Source organism: Ursus arctos, chromosome X (genome assembly GCF_023065955.2).
Source record: "Ursus arctos isolate Adak ecotype North America chromosome X, UrsArc2.0, whole genome shotgun sequence".
NCBI lineage: Eukaryota > Metazoa > Chordata > Mammalia > Carnivora > Ursidae > Ursus > Ursus arctos.
In genome coordinates, this window is record NC_079873.1 from 110,334,204 (window position 1) to 110,349,048 (window position 14,845).

At 40.3% G+C, this 14,845-nt stretch overlaps 1 pseudogene; it reads left to right on the forward strand.

Moving 5' to 3' along the window:
* Positions 1-14,016, forward strand: part of LOC113241859 (melanoma-associated antigen B16-like) — a 40,210-nt pseudogene extending 26,194 nt beyond the window's left edge.
* The last annotated feature ends 829 nt before the right edge of the window (positions 14,017-14,845 follow it).

Consider the following 14,845-nt stretch of genomic DNA (forward strand, 5'->3'; position numbering starts at 1 on the left):
ATTTAAGGTATTTAAATTGTGTGTAATAGCTTTAAAACCACTTAAAAATTATGTCAATAACAAATTTTCAATTCTGTTCATTGAAACCCATAAAAGCACTGCAAATATACCACCATAGTTCAAGGAATTTCAAAACCAAATGATAATTTTATTATAGATGCTAACTAAAATAAAATACTTGGAATATGTAATTCATATCAAACTATAAAATTCAATATAATTTCTAGGGATAGAGAAGTGGCCAAAGTATCCTTCAAGCTTAAGGTGATTGAAATCAATGAGAGGAAATGCTTGGTTCGTTGTTCGCTAGAACGAGTTATTGGACAAAAAAAATATGGATTATTGAAATGTGACGAGTAAGATGTTAGTTTGCAGAAAGTGATGGCCTGCTGCTATGTGATATCCCAAAGGACAGAGGTAGAACCACTATTAAAAGCAAACAAGTTCAGGAACAGGAAGTACAGAACAGACAAAGCCAGCCAAAGACAGACTCGGCTGCTCAGAAAGGAGGTTCTTTGCATTTAATCATTGCAGGTATTTCAGCACAAGTTAAGGACTATCTTATAGTATAAATGCCTTCTAATTTGTAGAGAAATGTAAGCATATTAGACATAAACTTCTTTAACTTCTTATTCAAATACGTACAAATTGCCCCAACTTCAGAATATGAGGCTCCCATTCCCTTGTTTTGAGAAAGTCCCCTGGTCAGTATTGTTCCATCTCTTCCAGGATTCTTTGTGACTTCCACCATGTACTTTCAAATTCCCCTTTTAGTTGCCTTTTCCTTATAAAAACTAAACATGCCCCAAGAACCACCTATTGTAAAAAAAAAAAAAAAGAAAAGAAAACACAAAACAAGACTTCTTGGACTACATAGCCCCTTGAAATTGTTGCTATCCTCTCATCTTTGTTTCACAACCAACCAAGGTCCTCAAAAGAATATATATTCTTGGGCGCCTGGGTGGCTCTGTTGGTGAAGCGTCTGCCTTCGGCTCAGGTCATGATCTCAGGGTCCTGGGATCGAGTCCCACAAGGTGCTCTCTGCTCGGCGGGGAGCCTGCTTCTCCCTCTACCCCTCCCCACTGCTCTCTCTCTCTCTCTCAAAAATAAATAAAATCTTTTTAAAAAAAGAATATATATTTTTGGGGCGCCTGCATGGTGCAGTCAGTTAAGTGTCCGACTACTGGTTTTGGCTCAGGTCATGAGATCGAGTCGCGCATCAGGCTCCATGGTCAGCGTGGAGTCTGAGTTTCTCTCTCTGTCTCCCTCTTCCCCAGCCACCCCCCAGGTTTCGCGCTCTCTCTCTCTCTCTAAAATAGATACATAAATCTTTTTTAAAAAGAATATATATATATATATATCATTCAAGGTGGGGCTTGAACTCACAACCCCGAGATTGAGTCACATGCTCTACAGACTGAGCCAAGCAAGCACCCCTCAAAAGAATACTTAAAAAATGACATATCAGCTTCCTTAGCACAATTTGGTTTTTAAATATTATTATGAAGTATTTTATTTGCATAAAAACCTACAAAAAATAATAAAATATCCATGCCTATACCCATCAACTAGACCAAGAAAAAAATAAAATAGCCAGTTGAAGTGTGCTATGTGTGGAAGGCTGATCCATGGCCCTTCGCCTCCCACCCTGTAGTGCTAACCTCTATGCTAATTAAGGTGTTGATCATTGCCAAAAACAAAGTCTTCACCTTGTACAAAATAAGTAAAATATATAGTACAAAGTCTGGAATGGTTTGTAGGAGATCGACATTACTTGTTTCTGAATATGTTATTGCGATCACCAATGAAGCCACCAGAGTCTATTTGTGTGTACTAGTATGGTGGGGTGGGGTGACGAGGTAGTTAAGAATAGATTTTAACTAAGGAGTCAATTTCCATAATGGTTTATTTGTTCAGGGTTTCTCATCACTTTCTCACTTTACGGAATCTTGGATCTCTCCCTAGGACAACACTTAACTTACACATGTTTTTCCCATAGCCCTACTACTATTAGGCCGATGAGGCTTCCAGATTATTCTTCCTCCCACTTCCCTAAAACACCCAGTTTTGAATCAAATATTTTTAGAATATGCCACCCACTCTTCCTCCCTGTGGCAGTAATCTACACATCTCTGGGCACTCCTCCTCATTTCTTGAAGATTTAATTGCAGCCTCACTGACATGCACTCTAACACTATTCTTGTCACAAATAGTGATTATTTCATCAACTCCACAGATGATCCTTAAAACAATTCCAACATTTTCACCTCTCTTCAATGTCCTTCAACGTCCATCTATTTCCATGGTCCTATGCTTGACCTTAGAGTTACCAATATCTGTATTCACTCTAGAACCCTCCTTTAGCAGTATCCCTATACAGCTGCAGCTCATTCTCCTACCCAAAGCCCAACAATCTTTTGACTCCATTTGGACATACATTTCACTGCAACTACTACACTTTCACTGTCCCTCATCATCCTCCTGCCACCATTTTAATCCTTAATCTATTTAAAGTTATGATCCACATATAATCATTTGGCTACAAATACTCGCATATACTTTCCTGGACTTCACTTGCCTCATCTTCTTTCTTCATCTGACTCACTGGGCAAAACCCTGATTGTATGGAACTCCCTCTGCCTACCCTCCCATTTCCCCAGGAAGTTGCCTCGAGCTGAGAAACAAATCAAACCCGTGCCGAGCACTCCTACTTTCAGGTGAGGATCGCTACCTCACGTGGGCACACCATGCTACTTGGCCGTGATGCTAACACAGTCACAACTGTAGCTCACAGACAACGATTCCATATCTTCTACCTTCTCTTCCTTCCCCCCTTGCTTCCTATTACGTGGGGAAAAATACAGAAATTAGAAGAGAATGTCTACAAACTCCCACCATCAGCTTCCTCCCTCTATCTGAACCCCCACACTCTCCATTCTCCCTCCCGTTACAGCACATGTGGTAAAGGTGGGCCTAGCTAAGGCCAAGCATTCTAACTGGGTGCTGAATTATCACTGCTTGCCTCTGCTTAGCAATTACCACCTCTCTTTCCTGTATCACCATTTCTCCCCTCTACTGTTCCTCTTTTCCAAATTCATATAAAAACTTGGCACACAGTTCTATGTAGCTGTTAATCTGTGTCTCTTTTTACAGCAAAACGCCTCAAAATTGTGGTCTGTATTCAATGTCTCCACTCTTCTCTTCCCATTCTCCTCAAATCCACTCTAATCTCTATCCCTTGACCAAAATTGCTTTTATAAAGCTCACCAATGACCCCTAAACTGCTGCACCCATTGTGACTCCTATCTTACTTTAAACATCAGCAGCATTTAACACAGTTGATCACTCCCCTACCCTTGAAATGCTTTTTATAGTAAGCTTCTAAAAGACTCTCTTGGTTCACTGTGAAATCCTTCTTATTATTTTGTACTACTTCTTCATCTCCCTGATCTCTAAGCTTGGGAGTACTCCAGGCCTCAGTCCTTGATTCTTTTCTCTTCTCCAGTTACACTCATTCCATTAGTAATCACAGCCAGTATTCTAGATTTTAATACCATCTATCCCCAGCATAGATCCCTCCATTGAATTCTTGACTCCTATATACAATGGCCTACTCAACATTCCCACATGGATGTCTACTCATAGGCCCATCTAATCTTCTTTTCTTCTCCCACAAAACCTGCTCCTTCAAGAGTCGTTCTCATCTTAATTAGTGACAACTCGATGCATACAGTGCTCGAGTACAAACACTTTGATATCATCCTTCACTCCTTTCTTCCTCTCACTCTCTGCCTCCCCCATGTCAGAACACCTCGTTGGCTCTATCTTCTATTTATATACCACCAATTCTAACTCCCCACAATGCTATCACCTTGGTCCAATACACCACCACCTCTTGCCCGGATTTCTTCTGCAGTCTGTATTGCTATAATAACCTCTTTTTAAAATTCTCCTTGCTTTTTTCCTTGCCAAACAATGGTATAGGCACAAGCAGCTTGTAAGAGAACAGATAAAAGAAAGGTTAATTATGATTGATATAATCAGGAAACCCCTCAAGTAGGAGGTGACATCTCAGCTCCAACACTTCTCGATTGTGACTTCGAGCAAGTTACTTAATCTCTCAATGCTTGCTTCCTTATCTATAAAACATGGATAATAGTAAGATGTACTTTGTAGGGTCATTCTGAGTATTGCATAAATTAATGTATGTAAAGTGGGTGGAAGGGTACCTGACACACAGCAATGATCATATACTTGTTAGACAGTGTTATGAGATGAGCAATGAAACAGCAGCAGAGTTTCCATAGATAGATTACGTATAGGGATAGTTTTCTTTATGTAATAAGGATCTTTTGAAAAATTTAAATGAATATACAACAACACCTTGCTATACTTCATCTCTATAATTTATAATCAGTGAGAATTTTGATTGAGGCAATATTTACATTTATCTTTTGTGATAAATGAAAAGTGTTTTTACAACATTAAATTACATACTCTAAGATTTATATGGAAGTTATTCTGTTCAATCCATTCAGTACACTAAATACCTAATTATATTTCTGTTACCTTAATGATAATTACATACAATAAGTATTAATGCATAACTTTATATAAGGAAGACAGACTTTCTCTACTGTTAATTTTATTAAAGTTTGGGAATAGCATAAAACTGTTTTAATAGAAAACAGCCGCTAGGGTATTTTACTTTGTCTATTAAGAACAGCTTGAGTGAAAGTAGGTCTGTGACACCTTGTTTCTTCCCTTCTTACTATATTCATTACCAACTAAAATAATTTTCAATATATTTACTTACTGAATAACCTATATTCAGCTCCCTTCTCCCAAGAGAATGTAATCTCCCTCAACCTCTTGTTCTCCACTTTATGCTCAGCGCCTGTAACAGTGCCTGGAGCTTATAAAAACTCCATAAATATCTATGGGAAGGCTATGGATGGATGCATAGGTACATGGAGGAACTAATGCTCCAGAAATTCAGGTGAAGCAGGAGGAAGATTGAGGGCCTTGGTAACAATGAGCTTAGTGCAACTCTTCAAAAGCAAGTCATTGGGTCCAATGATTCTAAATCCAGTATTAATATAAAGTCAGCACTCTTTTTTTTCTTAGGACATGGGACTCATCCAGACTCATGTCTCACCTGGAATATGTATCATGGATCAAGGAAGTACTTTTCAACATTATACCTGTCCTTTCCAAAAGACTTTGTTTCTAAAAATTTTTTTTTATTTATGCCTACCACTGGACCATCTCAATACTTAAAAGTAACATTTCAGAAGAATAGTTCATACCAATTATTAGAAAATTTGAGATGTTGGGGCACCTGGGTGGCTCAATCAGTTAGGCGACCAGCTCTTAGTTTCAGCTCAGGTCATAATCTTGGGGATGTGGGGTCGAGTTCCACATCAGGCTTCCCTCTCAGCAGGGAGCCTGCCTGAGATTCTCTCTCTCCCTCTTCCTCTGCCCCCCCCTCCACACTCACACTTGCTCTCTCTTGCTCTCTTTCTCTCTAAAAACAAATAAACAAATCTTTAAAAAAAGAAAATTTGATATGTTAAAACATTTCTTAGCCTAGATACATGGTTTCTGAAATAATATTTTCAAAATGTTTCATTTTTTTAAGAAACAAATCTTTTTTTTAAAGATTTATTTATTTGAGAGAGAAAGAGAGAGGGAGAGTGCACAAGTAAGAGCAGGGACAGAGGGAGAGAATCTGTAAGCGGACTCCCCGCTGAGCATGAAGGCGGAGGAGTGGGTGGGAGTCTTGATCTCACAACCCATGAGATCATGAGCTGAGCCAAAACCAAGAGTCAGTCACACAACTGACTGAGCCACCCAGATGCCTTTTACTCAGTGATGCCTTTTATATATACAAATACACATATACAATCCCAGAAAATAGTAATAAAAAAGGGTTTGTTTGTAGATGAGCTTATACTTCAAGATATACCGAGCAATTATCCAGTTGTTTTTTAAGATTGATTAGGTAATAGAAAAACACAGTGAAAAATGGTGAGGACGTAAATAAGAACAAAACAAAAAATGAAAGATTCAATGCTTCATTCAATTTCAGAATACATTAAAGAAGTTATTTAAAAGAATAAAAAGAAAGAAGTGATATTACTTAGAGGGGGCTTTTTGAAAGAGATATTTAGCTCTAGGTAGGAATGTGTCCTACAGTATACATCAGAAGAATTCTGTTCTTTAATGGCATTACATTTTTTCAAATATTGGCCCATTTATCACTGCCACAAATTTATTTCTACTTTTACCATTGGTGAAAAGTTTGAATAAGAGGAAACTGTAATATAAATTGGTTTTCAGTGAAGGGGGTCAGACAAATAGGAAACATAGTGTGAAACAATAAACATTAATTGACAAAAGCCTTTAATCGACTGAATTCATCAAGAGATAACAAGAAGACATTTTTCCTTTTTCAAAGTTTAATGAGTATATTCTATTCCTATTTGTTATTATATATAATGAATATTCCTAGCAAAAATTATCAAAGTACTATATTTAAATGCCTAGCATCTTTATGAATATTGAATATCTTATTATATATCATTGTTATTCATTGTTGATCAAAATGCCATAAATTTACATACATCATGTTCTCACTTTACAAAATTAAGTACAGAACAAGTAAAATCCATTCTCTAAAATCTACTCCAGGATTAACTAACTCTTTACATTGTCTGTTAATATATTTGAAAATACCAGCATAGGAGATTGAAAAGAAACATGTGGTCAAATCATTTTTGTTTAATGTGCAAACAGGAAAAAGCAAAACTTACTTTCTAGTCTTCCAGTAAATTAAAAGGACTTTGATTGACTCCACTGGCAATGGGGCCATATCGAGGTGGATAAACCTAAATTTTAGAGAAGAATAAAAAATTCAAAATGCTACAGATCACAATAAACTTTGCTTTGACAGGACATACAAAGTAATCAAAAGCATGAGCGCTGCACTAACAAAAAGTCACGTTGACCTTGTACCCCTGCTAACGAGACTGAGCTAAAGAGGGAGCATACTAATATGTGAGGAAAAAGGATATACAAATGACCAAAATGTGTATTTTAAAGCACCTAGCAAATGCAAACCCTGTGAAATTACCTGCCAGATTCAGTATCAATTTTACAAGTCAATATCAATTTATAGTTAAAGATAAGTGACTTGGTCTTAAAAATATTTCATCTCCAGGGGCACCTGGCTGGCTGAGTCAGTAGAGCACGTGACTCTTGATCTCGGGGTCATAAGCTAGAGCCCCACATTGGGCATAGAGTTTATTTAAAAAAAATTTTTTTTAATTTAATCTTCAATGTGTATGGCTCCAAAAATACTTGGCCATTTCCTTGAAATAGTAAACATATACATGTTATATGTTTCAGCAATTTCACTTCTAAGTGTATGTGCAAGAGAACTGAAACATATGTTCACACAGAAACTCATGTGTGAATGTTCACAGGCACATTATTTAAAATAACTCCAGAGTGGAAACAACTCAAATGCCCATCAAAAGATAAGTGGATAAATAAAATGTGGTATATCCGTACAATGGAACAGTATGCTGCGGTAAAAACGGAATTAAGAACCGATGCATGCTACAATATGGATCAATCTTGAAAATACTTAGTAAGTGAAATAAGTGAGTCAAAAAAACCCACATTTTCTGTGATTCCATTTATACAGTAGCAGTTGCACTAGGGCTGGATGAATGGGGAGAAGGGATAATTGCTAACAGGTATGAGGTTTCCTTTGGGGATGGCAAAAATATTCTGGAATTAAATTGTGGTAATGATTGCACAACTCTGTAAAATACATTAAAAACCACTGAGTTATACACTTTAAAATGGTAAATTGATGGTATGTGAAACACATCTCAATAAAGCTGTATGTAAAAAATAACAAGAGCGGGGTGCAGCCATTCATTGACAAAATTGCCTTTATGGGAACCCTGGGATCCAGGTAGGAAGATGTGAATCCCTGGTGGAGTTCAAGACCAAGGAAAGTCATTTTGAGAAGGCAGGCCCACACCCAGGTGGCTGATGTGCCAGCTGTGATCCTGGCTACAGACCCAGAAACAGCTCCATACCTGTTGTGGGTTCAGCTACAGCCCCGTTTGTCCTTGGTTCTGCCAACAGCACCATACACCAAGGAACCTATGAGGAGTCACATCCTTTGGTTTCTCAGGTAAAAGGCCCAAAGACCTGGTCATGGTCATGGACATTGAAGCGGCCTATGACTCAGCTCTCGCCTGTTTCAGGCACAGTCTGGGAGCCCTTGGAGGCAAGCCCTCCAAACCTGGTCTAACTGTAGATTCTGAAACAGCTCTGTAACTGGGCTCTAGCCCATCCCAGCTGCAGTCCATAAGTAGCCTTGCCGACCCAGGGTCCTAGCAGGAGACAATCCTGTCTTTGCTACTGGAAATCCTAACAGCACCCTCTACTCAGCTTCAGACCTTTCTAGCAGCAGTCCATAAGAAATCCTGCCAGCCGTGGGTGTCCCAGGAGATCCTAATTTTAATGGCCCTATAACTAGGCCACAGCCCCTTCCAGCCAAAGTCTGCAAAAAAAATTCTGCCTGTCCAGGGACTCACCCAGTGACCCAGCAAAAGCACACCCAGAGACTAGCAGGAGCCTCTCTCATCTATACAACTAGTAATAGGCCCATTGTCTGAGGACCCAACTGTGAACACTGAAGTTGACCCGTGGTCTGGTACCACCCTACTGAATAAGGTCCCATAGGCCATTCCATCTAGGTCTCTGCCTGCCAAAGCCACTAGCAATAGGCCTGCCAACTGCAGATTCCACTGTGGACCCATCAACAGCTTTATTTATGATCTGGCTCCAGCCCAGTAAAACTTTGATTCCAGAGGTAATCCCATCTACTTGGGGAAGCAACAGTAGAAAGTATACACCTGCTACATTAATCTAGATAATGTGACATTGGGGCGCCTGGGTGGCTCAGGCAGTTGACTGTCTGCCTTTGGCTCAGGTCACGATCTCAGGGTCCTGGGATTGAGCCCTGCTTCAGGCTCCTTGCTCATTGGGGAGTCTGTTTGTCCCTCTGCCCCTCACCCTGCTAGTGCTCTCTCTCTCTCAAATAAATAAATATCTTTTTTAAAAAAAGATAATGTGGCACTGGTAAAAGAATAGACAAATAGATCCATGGAACAAATAGAGTCCAGAAATAGACCCACATCAATATAGCCAACTAACCCTTGACAAAGGAGAAAAAGCAACACAAGGAGCAAAGATAGTCTTTCAACAAATAGTGCTGAAACAACTGGACATCCACATGCAAAATATGAATCTAGACATAGACCTTATTCCCTTCACAAAACTTAACTCAAAATGGATCACAGACTTACATGTAGAACACTAAATTATAAAACTTCTATAACACAGAGGAACACCTAGATGACCTTGGGTGTGGCAATGATTTTCAGATACAACAACAAAGGCACAATCCATGAAATAAAACATTGATAAGCTAGACCTCACTGAAATTAAATTTTTCTGCTCTGATGAAGACACTGTCAACAGAAAATGACAGGCTAGGGGCGCCTGGGTGGCTCAGTGGTTAAGCATCTGCCTTCGGCTCAGGGCGTGATCCTGGCATTCTGGGATCGACCCCCACATCAGGCTCCTCCGCTGGAAGCCTGCTTCTTCCTCTCCCACTCCCCCTGCCTGTGTTCCCTCTCTCGCTGGCTGTCTCTCTCTCTGTCAAATAAATAAAATCTTAAAAAAAAAAAGAAAATGAAAATGACAGGCTAGAGACTGGGAGAAAATATTTTCACTAGACATATCTGATAAAGAATGTTATCCAAAATACACCAAGAACTCTTAAAATGCAACAGTAAGAAAACAAGCAACTCAATTTAAAAAGGGACCAAAGACTGTGACAGGTACCTCATTGAAAAAGATATGCAGGGGCGCCTGGGTGGCTCAGTCGGTTAAGCAGCTGCCGTCAGCTCAGGTCATGATCCCAGGGTCCTGGGATCAAGCCCCATGCAGGGCTCCTTGTTCGGTGGGGAGCCTGCTTCTCCCTCTCCCTCTGTCTGCTGCTCCCCCTGCTTGTGCTCTCTGTTGCTCTCTGTCAAATAAATAAATAATTTTTTTAAAAAAAAGAAAGAAAAGATATGCAAATGGCAAATAAGTACACAAAAACCTGCTTCACATCATATATCATCATACATAACCAGGGAAACGCAAATTCAAACAAGGAGATACCACCATACCCTTATTAAAATGACTAAAACCTGGAACAATGACTATAGCAAATACTGGCAAGGATATGGAACCATAAGAATTCTCTTTCATTGCTGGTGGGAATGCAAAATGGGACAGCCACTTTGGAAGACAGTTTGGCAGCTTCTTACAAAACTCGAAATACGTTTACCATATGATCCAGCAATCCCGCTCCTTGGTATTTACCTAAAAGAGTTGAAAACATGTCCACAGAACACCCTGCACTCAGATGTTTATAGTAGCTTTATTCCTAATTGCCAAAACTTGGAAGCAACCAAGATGTCCTTCAGTAGGTGAATGGATAAACAAACTGTGGTCCATCCAGACAGTGCATTATTATTCAGCACTAAAAAGACAGAAGCTTATCAAGCCATGAAAAGGCAAGGCGCCTTAAGTGCATATTACTATGTGAAAAAGCTACATACTGTATGATTCCAACTATATGACATTCTGGAAAAGATAAAACTGAGACCAAAAAAGATTGGTGGTTACAAGAGTTTGGGGGAGGAAGAGATAAACAGACAGAAGATTGTCAGGGTAGGACAGTAAAACTACCCTGTATGATATTCTAATGGTAGATGCCATGTCATTACCACTTTGTCCAAATCCATAGAAATTACAATAGCACGAGTGAAACCTCATGTCAACTATGGACTCCGGGTGATAATGATGTGCCGACGCAGGCCGTTCAATTGTAATAAACGTACCACTCTGGTGAGGACGCTGCTAATGGGAGAGGCAACGCATGTGGGGGGCAGAGGGTATATAGGAAATCTCTGTCCCTTCTGCTCCATTTTGCTGTGAACCTAAAACTCTTCTAAAAAATAAAGTCCCTTAACGAAAATAAGGAAAAACACAGCCATGGGAAATGGTATGCATCCTGACCATTCATAATGTAGCCGAGAAGTGAGCACCAAAGCAACTGCTACTATCCCTAAGGGGGCTGTGTTCTTGGCTGCGTGATAAGAAGAGTCAAAAACAAGAATAAAAAGGAATTTCCTCATCATTATAAAAAAACAACAACATTGTATTAGTTTGCCGAGGCTGCCTTAACAAAGCGCCACGCACTGATCAGCTTGAACAACAGAAACTTGGTGCCTCCCAGTCCTGGAGACCAGAAGTCCAAGGTCAAGGTGTTGCAGAATTGGTTCATTCTCTCTCTCTCTTTTTTTCTGTCTTTTTTTTTTTTGGTTTAGAAATCTTTTTATCATTAGGGCATTACACCTTTTTCAGAACAAGTATAATTTACAGAAATTATACAAGGCAACTTTTTATTAAATATCAATATTTTGCAATGTTTTGTTTAACTGAATGTTATTTCATTTGTAAAAACCATCTCTGGTTACAAAAAATAATCAGAAACCTACACATACAGTATAATAATACATATAAATAAGTGATGAGTAAGTAGCTTAAAAATAAGCGAATGCGTACTATAATATGTTGGCGTGATAAGTGCTCTGAAGAAAAACAAAGCAGAATAACAAGGATAGGAGTACCTACAGGGACTACTATTTTTCATGAGTTGGATGAAGTCTCTCTGATAACATTTGATAAGACACTTGAATACACTGGTAGTTTAATCTTTGCAAATATCCTGAGGAAAAGCATTCCAGATGAAAATAAGTACAATGCAAAATCTTTGAGAAAGGAAATTGTTAGGCATGTCTGAGGAATGGAAAGGAGGCCATTGCAGCTGGAATGAAATGAACAAGAGATAAGGTTGGAGAGGTCAACCGGGGACAGATACCATGATGCCATGAGAAATACCATGAGATACTATGAGAACATAGTAAGGACATTGGAGTTTGTTCTGAATGAGATGGGAAGCCATTGGAGAATTGAAAGTAAAGATGTGGTATAAGCTGTTTCATGTTTTCAAAGGATCACTTTCTCTGTTCTGTGGGATGAGAATAGAAGAAAAAGCAGCTAGGTCGTTACCACACACGTTCATAAGTGGTAATTTAGACAAGGATGTCAGTGGTGTAGTTGGTGAGAGGCGGTCAGAATCCAGATTTATTTTGAATGTATAGGTGGTAAAATATGTCAGATTTTTTTAATCAGAGGTATGAGAGAATGAGAGAAACCAAGAATGACATCAGTATTTTCCTGCCTAAGCACCTGGAAACATGGAGTTGGCATTTAGTGAGTTGGAGAATGTTTACAGAAGGAATTGGAAGCTTAGTTTTGGATACAAGTTTGAGATGCCAATTAGACTTCTATGTTGAGATGCAGAGTAGACCTTTGTACATGAACATCTGAATTCAGGAGAGAACTCGGGTGACAGATGCACACACATTTTGGAGACCTAAGCTTATAGATATAATTTCAAACATGGGACTAAAACTGTTTCAAGAAGGTGGGGAAAAAATTGCATAAAAGCAGCAAACCAAGTCTAGAGGTTAATTCTCCCTGTATATACAACTATACCCTACTGAAAGAAAACCCACATTCTTTCATTGATGGCTCCAAAGCTATCATGTAGTAATTTCTAGTAGGTGCATTATGCTTACTGTCATGATTCTGACCAGAGAGGGAGTGAAAATGGATCAGTCTGATTCAGCAGGAATCATCTTTTATAGCTTCCTTTCCCACGGGACTGACCTGTACCCTTCACGACGAACATTCAACCAGAGCAGTAAATCCTCACCCACCAGCCAATAGACTTTTGCTTCGTTAGATGACCTGGCTATAATAATATTTAGACAGGACTTACTATCTTTCACGCACCATTTTAATCACTTCATGCCAATTAACTCAATCCCTCAATATTACCTTTAGGGTAGGTACAACCGGGCTCAAACATGAAATTGCTGGCATAATATTTTAGAGATTAAAAAAGACCCGAGCACAGAGAGGTTAGGTCAAATACCTGGTACATACAAAACAGAGCCATTACACCAACACCTGGTTGCAGAGTTCATACCTTTTCTATTGTTCAATAGTCTCTCATACTTAACTACCATTTGAGCCTCGAAGTTTCACTGTCCTGTGACCATCCTAACCTCCACATTCACTACAAACCTTTACTCGTATCCTCAAGTTTACTGAATGAGAGTAAATGTCACATTTTCAGGTCAGGTTACTGAAGGGGAGCAAAATTTCCAACTACAAAACATTCCTCTTTGGCATAAGGATTATTTTAGGGTGGCTAATATATTTTTTTAAGTAGGCTCCACACCCAGTGCAGAGCCCAACATGGGGCTTAGACTCATAACTATGAGATCATGACCTGAGCTAAGATCAAGAGTGGGATGCTCAACTGACTGAGCCCCCCAGGCGCCCCGAGGCTGTTTTTTTAAAGGTTTATTTATTTATTTGGGGGGGGGAGTGAAAGAAAGAGAGCACACAGGGGAAGGAGCAGAGGGAGGAGACAAGCAGACTCCCTGCTGAGAACAGAGCCCAATGCAGGGCTCAACCCCAGGACCCTGAGATCATGACCTGAGTCGAAATCAAGAGTTAGATGCTTAACCGACTGAGCCACCCAGGTACACCAAGGCTAGTTATTTTTAAAAAGCAGACATAGGAGAAGCTCAGAAAACCAAGTAGAAGTTACCCTTTTGTAAAAGACATGTACATGTATAAAGGAAATCTCCATTTGTAAGGCTGTCTCCCTCTCTGTACCAGGAAGAAGAGGATGACTGTAAATCTCTGGAAACTGTCATCAATGGAGAAGACAACAACTTAAATCTGTATAACAATCATACCCTTGTTTATGGGGCTTCTCCTGATAACTTCTCATAACTGCCTCCCTATCCCTTTAATTTGTCTTTAGCTGGAGATGGTATATAAGGAAGTGGCTTGGGCCATTTCAGGGAGTTACTCAGTTCTCCTGGGTCTCTCTCATGTATACAGGAGGTACACACGTTATTAAACTTCAGTGTGTTTTTCTCCCATTAATCTTTTATTACCATGGGGGAGGGGGCTCATTCAAGAACCTAGAAGGGTAGAGATTAGGAGGAGTTAAGATGGCGGAGGAGTAGGAGACACCGTTTTCAGCCGGTCCTCCGAGTCGAGCTGGATAGGTACCAGACCAGCCTAAACAACCACGGAACCAGCCTGAGACGCAGGAAGACGCATCTGGATCTCTACAAATGAACATCTCCAGCGCTGAGTATTGAGGTACGAAGCGGGGAGCCATGAAACTGTGCACAGATATCGGAAGATAAACGGAAGGGGGAGGGAGCCGCCGTGTTCGGGTGCCGGGAAGCGGTAGCCACCTGCACGGGGGAGCGGGCGGGCTCGAGGTCGGCACCCGCAAAACAGCAGACTGAGACCGTGAGCCGGGTGCGCGCGCCACCTGGCATCTCGCGGAACACCGGAATCCCGGTGCGCTCACTGGATCCAGACTGAGACCGGGAGCTTCCGGAGCGCGCGCCGGGCGGCTGGCAGTGTTAGAAACACAAAGGACAGAGACGCGCCGGCCCTGGAAGTGAGGGCTGGGACGCCGGGTGTGGGGCGCACATCCTGGGACGCTGCGGGGTTGAGCAGCACCAACAGAAACAGAGTTAAAGTGGCCAGAACATTAGTAGAGAACGGGCCGCAATCCCTCTGTTCTGTGACAGAGGCTGAA